Source organism: Maniola hyperantus, chromosome 1 (genome assembly GCF_902806685.2).
Source record: "Maniola hyperantus chromosome 1, iAphHyp1.2, whole genome shotgun sequence".
Taxonomy (NCBI): domain Eukaryota; kingdom Metazoa; phylum Arthropoda; class Insecta; order Lepidoptera; family Nymphalidae; genus Maniola; species Maniola hyperantus.
Genome location: NC_048536.1, coordinates 8,775,883 through 8,786,755, shown reverse-complemented (window position 1 = coordinate 8,786,755; position 10,873 = coordinate 8,775,883). Strand labels below are relative to the sequence as shown.

General features: G+C 36.1%; 1 protein-coding gene across 1 annotated transcript in view; it reads left to right on the top strand.

Annotated features, from left to right (window-relative positions):
• The first annotated feature begins 453 nt into the window (after positions 1 to 453).
• LOC117986607 (uncharacterized) overlaps positions 454 to 10,873 on the top strand; it is a 181,200-nt gene continuing 170,780 nt past the window's right edge. The window contains exon 1 of the mRNA XM_069501657.1: positions 454 to 460. The gene's annotated coding sequence lies outside the window, so the exon portion shown is untranslated. The remainder of the gene's footprint in view (positions 461 to 10,873) is intronic.

Sequence of the window (10,873 nt, the reverse complement as noted above, 5' to 3'; positions counted from 1 at the left end):
TGAAGCTTAAAACGAACATATTGATTGTAATACCTTGCTTTACGTGCTTCGAAGTAAATGTAACAATTTTTTCTCGATGGCTATGCGTGAATGTATGCATACTATACAAGCGGTGATAGCCTAGTGGCGGATGTCGGCTTCCTATTTGGGGAGTCTAGGGTTCAATCCTAGGCATGCTCCCCTAACTTTTTGTGGGTTTTAAGTATGTAAATATCACTTGCTAGAGTTGCTTAAAAGAAAGGCGAAGGAAAACATTGTGAGGAAGCTTGCATGCCTGAGAGTTCTTTATAATGTTCTCAAAGTGTGTGAAGTCTGCTAATTCGTACCTGGCCAGCGTGACCCTTCTCATTCTGAAAGGAGATGGATTGATGGTGATGATACAAGAGTTGATTGAATGTTGAGAGAATACTTACTACCTTTCCCTCTTTTAAGTTCCTGTCACTTCAACTTTTTTTTCCGAGTAATCAATTTGTGAGACAAAGAACTTTTTGCTTTCTGCACTTCCATTAAGAAGAACTCTCGAAAATACCAATTCATTTTAAACTGATGCGTTAGGTTACGTTACACGCACGGTATCACTGACCTCTACTAATACAAGTACGCTGGACCTGCGATTGCAGATCTGCGGTTGAAGCACCTTGATTTTCGCCGTTTTGGTGCTGATAGGTATCAGCGTAAGCGTTATAAGAGCGTACTTGGACCTAAATGTTAGAACTAGACGTAGTGAGAGTGACTGTCAACATAGTGTCAACACGAAGACCAATTTGATAAAAAGTGTCGATTTCCTTCCCAGTACGCTCGGTATCGGCACATAAAATAGCTGTCTGTTTGTATAACACACCTCTTCCAGCGTACTTATATGGTCCATTCCAGTGCACGGTAGTCATTACGGAAGTGACAGATTGCAGTAATAAATACAATTTTAACACGGTTAGATGTAAGGGATTACACGTGGGTATCTCTTGGCGTCTATTCTTACTCGGACATAATTAGCAACGCAGGTGTAATTTGTTAGGTGATGGGCGTTCTGTCTTATTGGGAGAGTTAATTTAAACTGAATGTTGGACGACCACGTTGTTTCAAGAAAATCTAAGATAATTTAGCAAACGAAGCGCTGTTTTAGTTCTTTACTACACTAATTAGCTAAATAGGAAGAAGGTAAATTATGTAATAAATACATATTTTAAAGAAATAAATAGGCAAATTAGGTTTAGAGAATACTTAGGTATTGCATTTTTTATACTTTACATGTCACGAATTTACGAAGAAGTTTAATTTTAAGAAAAACAAGACTTCATCATCATCATCATGATCAACCCATCGCCGGCTCACTACAGAGAACGGCCATAGTCCACCACGCTGGCCATGTGCGGATTGGTAGACTTCACACACCTTTGAGAACATTATGAAGAACTCTCAGGCATGCAGGTTTCCTCACGATGTTTTCCTTCACCGTTAAAGCAAGTGATATTTAATTACTTAAAACGCACATAACTCTGAAAAGTTAGAGGTGCGTGCCCGGGATCGAACCCCCGACTTCGGATTAGAAGGCGGACGTCCTAACCACAAGGCTATCACAGCTTATAACAAGACTTATCTCGTTTTAAATAAGACATACCTACCTACTTCAGTCCAGACTTTTTATTATTATCGCGTAGAGCTGCCAAGTTGAAATTAATAGAGAGAGAGCCAGCGCGTGCCCGACCTGCGTTATTTTATAAAAATTGAAAATTTCTCTGCGTATTTGCCCCAACAAAGGGAGAAACGATCAGCGACTAGTCTACATATGAAGTTTGGATCATGGTGGCTTTGGGCGATAACAGGTAAAAATGATTTTTGAAAATTTAAGTCATCATCATTCAATGAAGGGGTAAAACAGCGGTTTGGATTTTGTATAGTCCACGTTGACGAAGTCGCGGCTAGTAAAAAATATTTTTATAACTCACATATTTTGCGGTTGGAGATAATTTAAACAATAAAATAATTACACGTATCCTTCCAAGTCACGGGACTTTCGGTGCGCGAATCTGACTCGCACTTGACCGGTTATTTTATTTCAGCATTTTATTACCTCTTAAAGTTCAAATAGTTTGTATCGCTACTTACCTGTTTCATTAGAGGCAAATTATTATCTAAACAGTGACTGTATGAACCTGTTAATACGCAGTGACTTCCAGTTACCTGTGCCCGAGATCGTTCAGAAGGTGGAACAATGAGAGCCGAGAGACGTGCGTGCGAGCTACGAGGTGAGTGCAGGCCGCGGGGTCACTGATCTGACCTGTGCGTGGGCGCGCCCGTTTCCGCCCGCGAAACCAAATCATTGAGCTACACTAATCTTCGATATTGTACTTCGCCACAAACACATTAAGCAATTGCCACTGAATTGCTTTACGTCGCACTTTTCAATTCAGTTTTATTTACGCTTAGTTATGAGTTATGATATTACCGATCATGAGCTACGCTATAATAATCTGCGATATTGTACTTACGAATTACGACCACAAATACAATTTAAGTTACTACTGAATTGATTGAATTGGTATGCGTTAAGTTATTTAAAAAAAATGAATTCTGCTTTTTTAACTACGAGTACACATATATGAAACACCAATAAATATGACATAAAGTTTAGTACGGAGTAGGTACCTATAAAATACATAGAAATATTTATTTTTAATTTTCAAGGACGCCCAGGCTATAACGATAGCACGCTATTCATTAGGTTTTTACGCTGATCAAAAATGTGCAGTTAACTGCTTAGGTTAAAATATATTTTTCGGTTTCATAGTGTGTAACCGGCACTTGCATTGTTCGGCGCTATCGGAACAATTAATAGTTTAAAACAATTGAGTTAAGAGAAGCTCCGTTAGTTCACTCCATCTGCGTCAAGAGAGCACCGCACCGAAATATGTTTATCGGCCATCGTCGGATCGAACATTTGAAAGTCCTCATTGATGCTAAAAACTATGGAGAGCCTTTTTAATTAACAAGATTTTTCTTTTAACCCCTTTTTCAATCAATTCCTTACTTAGTCACACCCAGAGTAACTGTGTGACTCGATGGGAATCCTAACGGATAAAAAAGTTACAACTAGAAACAGTGCCACTCGACGGGAAAAAAATCGTCAAGTTCCCAACAAGTCACACTGTGACACGATTGAGTGTGACTTGTGGGAACCCACCATTTTTCCAGTGAAGTTGTATTTAGTCCAACCAAAATTCGGCGATATTTTGTCCTTGACCAAAGGCCGAATTCTAGCACATAGTTCCTTTGTTTAATTAATAGTTTTTTTGCGCCCATATTCAGTTTCCGATGTCGTATAAATAACATTAAATCGCATAGATGAAAAAAGCTCACAAGCAGCTTAGCTTAGTGCTTTTTAAATTGAAGCAAATTAAAGGTGTAAAACTTCCTGTTTATGTGCCCTATTGTGCAAAGTTTTTTCACCGTTCCTAGGTATTATACAAATTACACTCAATGTCAATGTACCAACTTGAACGTTTTCTACTGTTTACGAGTTGCTAAAGTTTCACTTATTACTTAATTCAGCAAAATATCATGATTATTCAGTGACATCGTTAAGAAACAGATCAGGTTAGAATTGAGCTCGGGACTTAATATAACGTTCCATAATATGTATAGGTACGTATATCCAGGCAATATTTTAGAGCTACTCTACTGGAGAAAATAATTATAAGTAATAAACTGTTGAGATGGGAATCGGGGTATGAGACGGTGGGACGCCCTACACACCCACCGTCACCCGCGCTCGCCCGTACCGGTTTAGCGCGGGGGCTGTGCGGGTGTGCGGGGCGTTCCCTCCCCATCTCGACCTGTCGCGTACCTTATAATATGGTCGTGCTTATCGTTGTAGCGTTGCATTTTTTAACTATTATTTTAGTTCTACAGCTATTCATTTATTGCTTGATTCGCTTGAACAAAGATATTATAAAACTCCAAGATAGACATACATAAATAGATAAATAAATATGCTGAGGCTGACTTTGTTGTGGGCTCTTGTTAGACTTGGCGGCTTTAGAACCCTCGTAGCTTTAGTTTTAAGTTACGTACGTACGTAACTTAAAACTAACTACGCAACTAAAGTACGCAATTAATTATCACCATTACATTATAATCTTATAAATCCAACTTATTGATAATCAAAAAGTGTACAATGTTATAAATCTAAATACATAAAAGGAAAAGGTGACTGACTGACGACTGATCTATCAACGCACAGCTCTAACTACTGGACGGATCCGGCTGAAATTTGGCATGCAAATAGCTATTATGACGTAGGCATCCGCTAAGAAAAGATTTTTGAAAATTCAACCCCTATAAAGGAGGTGAAATAGGGGTTTGAAATTTGTGTAGTCCACGCGGACGAAGTCGCGAGCATGCTAGTTTTGAATAAATTATTTGACTTAGACTTTGAACATTGGCACAGGCTTCATAAGTTACACAGTTTTGACACCTTCGAGCAAGCTTCAAAAAATGGTGGCCCGTCAACAGGATTGTGTCTGATTAGTGATTAAACTTATCAAAAAGAAAGTGCTAGTTATTTGCTTATTCTAAAACAGTCATGAAGAATCAGTTTCCATAATTGTAACATATTGCCAAGTTACAAAAAACCTATTTGCATACACATGTAGGCAACTACAATGGTTGAATTAATTACAGTTTATTTTTTCGTATGAATTAATGATAGCTTTATGTTATGTTATAAGAATTAAGAAAGTAGAGGTTTAAAAGTTTTTATTCAAGACATTTTTCACATGTTAGGTGCATGTTGACTGCATGCTGTTATTTCTTGTGAACCTTATTAAAATTAGTTGTGAATCTTTAAGTCTCCATAGCCATGTCCCAAATATAAATAACCAGCTTGCGCCCGCGACGTCCAGTGAACTAAAACACAAATTTCAAACCCTTATTTTACCCCCTTAAGGGTTGAAATTTCAAAAATCCTTTCTTAACGGATGTCTAGGTTATGTATTATAATAGCTGTCTCATGCCCAGCTCCATCCGTCCAGCAGTTTAAGCTGTGCGATGAAAGATCAACGTCAGTCAGTCAGCTTTACCTTTTATGTATTTAGTTATTCGTGGTAACATACAAATAATAATACTTATTAGTTATATGTTGGTATATGTTTGTTGGTTTGTCCTTCAATTATGCTGCAACGTAACAACAGACGAGCGTGATTTTTTTGCATGGAAATAGTTAAAAACTTGGAGAGCGACATAGGTTACTTTTTATCCCAGAAAATCAAAGAGTAAATTAGTTATAATATGAAATGACGGCGTATAAATGATATTGTTAGGTTTTTTGAGATACAATTACTTACATCCTTTAGTTAAATTTAATTAAAATTAAAATATGATATTTATTTTGAACCACGATCACTTACATGTTTTTTTTGCTTTGGATCCTGGAATAACAATAAAACATAGAGTTGGTTGACAAACTAACATTATGGTCTTAGAACCTAAATTTCGTGGATAGAATTTGTGGTTTATGTTTAGTGAATTTCGGGATAAGGACACTTGATATATACATAATCTGAATATATTTCATTCAACTATGATCCCAACAAACCCGTGGACTTTTATTTTAAAAATATAAAATGCTAATTTATGTAATATATTCATTATTCAACGTAACATGTTCCCATTATATATAACCAGGGTCTGCTTGTTATTCTAACCCATATATTACTGGCTACCAGTTTATTACGCTAAGCTATTATACCATATCAATACTAGCTTTAGAATAAATATCCTACTAAAATTATTGATTACATCAATAGCTGGGAAATAGGTATAATTAAAGATCAAGTACAACCATCGATCACTATCATATGCGTCCATGATTTGTCATACAAATAATTGTATGGTGCACGATAGCTTGAAGAGCGTGATGGTTATGGCAGCCGATAAACGTAGCTCAGATAACCGTCGTAACTCGTAGCTGATGTGGCGGTCTCCACATACATGCAATAGATGACACTATTGACACGCAATACGAAAGGATCATACAGCAATCAGCACTTGGCCAGTGTGCTAGACTATGACCAAACTCTTCTCATTCTGACAGGAGACCCGTGCTCAGTATCGAGCCCGCGATGGGTTGATGATGATGATGACAGGTATCACAAATTGCGAGCCCGTGATAAAACTACGTGACTAGATGACACCACAGGTATTCGATCACGCACTAGAAAGCCTGAATCGCGCTAATGAAGTGTTAATATCGGAAGACTAAGTATACCTATTATACGAGTTCATAGATACAACTGTTGGATCAACTAGACTGGGCCTCGAGCAACATTACCTGCTCAAAGGAAGAGCTTTATTTTTTTGTTTAACAAAACTTCTAGAAGCGATTTTGGATATGTTTCCGTTGCGCGTTTTGTTTATCCAGGCCTTTACTGCCGTGAGACAGCGTGGGTTAATTAGCTACCCAATATACCTTTGTAGTAATTATTTATTACTGAGGACAGCTAAAAATTTGGTGCTAATTCTAATTATTGTCAGCTTCAATATTAATTATTGTTTATCTACCTACCCTTTTAAAAGAGTTCAACGCGCACACGGCTAGATAAGACTTAACTATTGAGAATAGAGAATAAGAGAAAATAATTATTGTGGTTTGATTTTATAAAGCAATATATTCAATAGACAAAAATTGTTTGTATCCATTGAATAAAAAACAATACTAATACATTGAATAAACAAAATAAAAAAGCAAAATCATATTATTTTACTGCATCTGGATTCTGGACTGGATTTGAAGTTTGAATTATACTGATACTTGAATCCATACCTACTAAGTAATATAGATGCCAAAGTATGTCTGTCTGTTTTTTGTTACCTTTCCACTGCCCGTCCACTAAACCGATTTTGAAGTTTGGTACATGATACAGATAAGTAGCTTGCCTCCTGGAGACGGAATAAGACTACTTTTGTGTTGGAAAATAAAAGAGTTTAAGGGGTTTAAAAAAATCTAAATCCACGCGATTAATATTGCGGGCACCATCTAATCTTGTAATTAATAAAATAAAAATTCATATCCGCAATGGAGTATAAATGTGAAAGTGTGTTTGTCGGTCTGTCCGCTAGCTTTTCACGACTCGTCTGTTTAACCGATTTTGAAGTTTGGTATGGTTATGGTACGGAAAACTAAACTAAAGAGTTCCCACGGGATTTTTAAAAAGGCCTAAACCTACATGGACAAAATTATTTACTCAGTACATCTAGCTTGCATTCTGGAGACGAATATGGACTACTTTTTATCCTGGAAATTTAAAGGATTCCCGTGGGATTTTTAAAACCTAAATACACACGGACGAAGTCTCAGGCATCATTTAGTAAGACATAAGTTAAACTTAAGCCAATTCAGTTTACGAAGACAAGATAGTCTCGTCAAGCTGCTCAGGGTTTAATTTTTTGCTCTGGTGTGTGATAAATATAAACACGTCAACTTGCAACCTGCTAGTCGAGGTTGAGGAAATGCGGGCGATCCCGATTTAGGACTAACACCTGCAAAGCTTCGATGTAATGGTACAGTGATAAAAATCATTATTGTATTTGTATACCCTTTTATATTACAAGTTTTTGTTACCATAGTAGTTTCCTATTTTAAACATATACCTATTTGCATTAAATCACCTTGTCCACGCTGGCGAATTATGCTTGCACAGTAGTAAACCAAGGTTGCACTGTGCTGGTTTAACAAATAACACAAATGTGTTATGTGTCACAAATAAAAAGAAAAAACAAGAAGAGAAGATTGAAAATAAGTTAAAGTAAGTAGTTAGTGCACTTCTTTCACTTATCCATTTCATTTATTTATCATATTGCTTTTTTGTTATTTAGTTATAGAGTTGAAAAAATAAGGATTTATTTCTCAATTTATCGACGTCTCATAGTAAAAGAGAACTCGCTTTCACTTAAAAGAAGTTCAGTCAACCAATCATAAAAAGTAATATTCATTGTTTACACTGATATTTATTAAACTATTATTGTATGAACATAACAACACATTGATAAGACGTAACTAATTGTGGTATATGATTCAGGCATCTATATTCAAAAGAACTTTCATATGCTTTCATTGTAAGCGTTTACACTCCAATATTTTTTGGCACCAGGCCATTGTATGCAAATGAAGAAATGAATGTTTTCACTGCAACAAATCACGAGTAACGGTTCCCTAAGTGAAGATTTGTCGGCCAATAATAATTATCTTGACTTGTAACAGTTTTTTACACGCATTGGTGACTGGTGTTCATTCTTAAGTAAAGTTCTAAAGGTTACAAGGTAGGTATATAGGTACATATATATTATATCTTTACCTATACCAATTAGGTGATAATTGAAATTAGAATACAGTTTGTTGCAATATAACAAAACAAAGAGTTAGGTAGGTATCAACTCGTAATAAATAAGATGAAATGCAGGAATCTATAAATAGGTAGTAAGTGCCTTACATGAGGTATTTTATATGGTGAAACGTAAAGTATCTGATATGTTATAAGTGTGTAGTTAGGATAAAATTATCTAGGTTGGTATCAGTAGGTACCTCAAGTAACATACCAGGCTTCGCAACCCCTACCCAGAACCCAAAGTAAAATTCTATAACTTTCGAGAGCTTCATTAGGTAGATACTTTTAAGTTTTCTTTACAATTATTGGTGGTTATCCAACAGACATACCTACAATTAAAAGTTATTGCCGACACGACGTCAGCTCCGTATCTAAGTTTCATCGTAGATTTTTTCAAATCTGACGGTGCGATAAGTGAAAGAAATCATAATTTCGTCAACCGAAAGTGATGCTGTAAAGTAGTACGCTGGTAGCAGGCGCGGGTTTAATAGTGACTAGCGATTGATTCAATTAAGCGATTGGCAATTGCGCTCACTTGTTGCCGACGGGACAGCGGGAACGACGATCGACAGATCGCATCATGGCACTCCGCACCACTTTCTGCTACGCGTAGGGTTGCGCTTACCAACGTAAGTATAGTCGTGAAGTTAACGTAGGTAACGAAAGTTCGTTTGCAGTAAAAAAGGTTGGAGCGCCGTGAAAAGCTTTTCTACGATTTATTTACCTTTTATTTACGTATTTCAATAATTGAAGAAAACCTACTTGCCGGCAATTATGTCCCGCGTTGATTTTTTCAAAATTCTATTTGAAATCTTTTATCAAATGAAAAGTATTCGATGTAGAGGTACTGGACAGGCAGGTTTGTGCAAAAAGTCGTTGAAATCGGTCCAGTAGTTGAGGCGCAAAAAGTAACAAATAAAAATGCTGACATACCTACTGCCCAATTATATTAGTAGATACCTACTAGATTATGACCGTAACTTTATTCGCGTGGACTTAGGTTTTTTCAAAAATTCTACACTTAATATAATTAGATACCTATACGCATTTATGATGGAGGTTATAAAATCTCCAGCAATTCGATGTAGTCGCATCACTATTGTCTGTCCGATATGCCGATCCGATGCCAATGATACGATCTACTTCACCGCAGAGTCAATGTCGTGATGTATTAAACTCTGATCTAAAAACTAAATGGACGATAGTTTTAGGATACCATTAGTGGGCTTTTATTGTTTAGATTCGTTGCTATGAAAATTACTCGCTATTTTGTTTCTTTCAATTGCATCGATTTGTTTAAAATGTTAGAAACAGTTTTCTCCGAACAGTCACGTTTTTTACTGTCGTTACATTTCGAAGCAAGATTTATAGTCTTGTGGCCATAATTAAGCTATATTTTTTACTTAAGAATTATAATGATAAACGCCGAGCTAATATATTAAAATATGTGTTAACTGGTCTAATAAATAATTAAGTTGTCTCATCTGGTTGCAAGTTAATTTAACTTCTTTTGTTGGATCTAACATAGATTGATGCTGTGCTCTATTATTTTAAGAGCTCAGAATATTTTAACAATTTAAACATTATTTGTTACTATTAACAAACTCTTATCAACTTTTTCTAGAATTGATGTAGGCGAAGTTATAGGAAAGGATGTAAAATGAGAGTAGAAGTTTTCAGATTGGCTGGGTATTTATACTTATAAACTAACTTTTATATGAAATGGTTACTTAGGCAACTCAATAAATTTTTATCTCTGCTACGTTTTATTGAAGCAAATGTAAATTTGTCTTGGAAGATATACGTTGGGCGTCGGCCGGTGACCCTGTCCAATAATTGTCTTGTCACTCCAGTAGAGTTACGCGCTCCATCGTCGTTATGGTATAATAATGTTTGCTTTATATAATACAAGCTGAAAAGCTAACTATACCCGGCTTCGCTCGGATGGAATTTCTGGAAATCCTTCCTTAGTGGTGGACTACGCTATATACAGAAAACCTACATACCTACATATATGCAAAATCACAAACTATCTCCTTTTCTATGATAGCAAATCGCTGGCTGTCATAGTCGTTGTAACTCCTGAACATGAAAAGCGTGAGTCGAAAAAGTTATGGTTTATCTCCTCAAGTATATACATTTGTTAAATAAAACTAGCATTTATTTTAAAATCGTTATGAGATTTCTAAGACGTAATGACACATAATTAATGAATGACCATCAAAGTTTTATGGCTACGGAACCTTACCTGATTCGTATTTTGAGACGCACTTGATCGGTTTCATAAGGATATTTTGTATGGAGGAATACGAAAAAAAATAAGAATGCAACAGCATTCACCCGATTCTGTCCAACTAACGCAAGAATAGATTATCTTTTCTATTGATTGATTACTCCACCCATTATTTGAACATTTATGACCAATACTGACAAAAATAAGCCATTACGAACCTATAATAAAGATAATAGCTCAATAGCAATACAAAGAACGA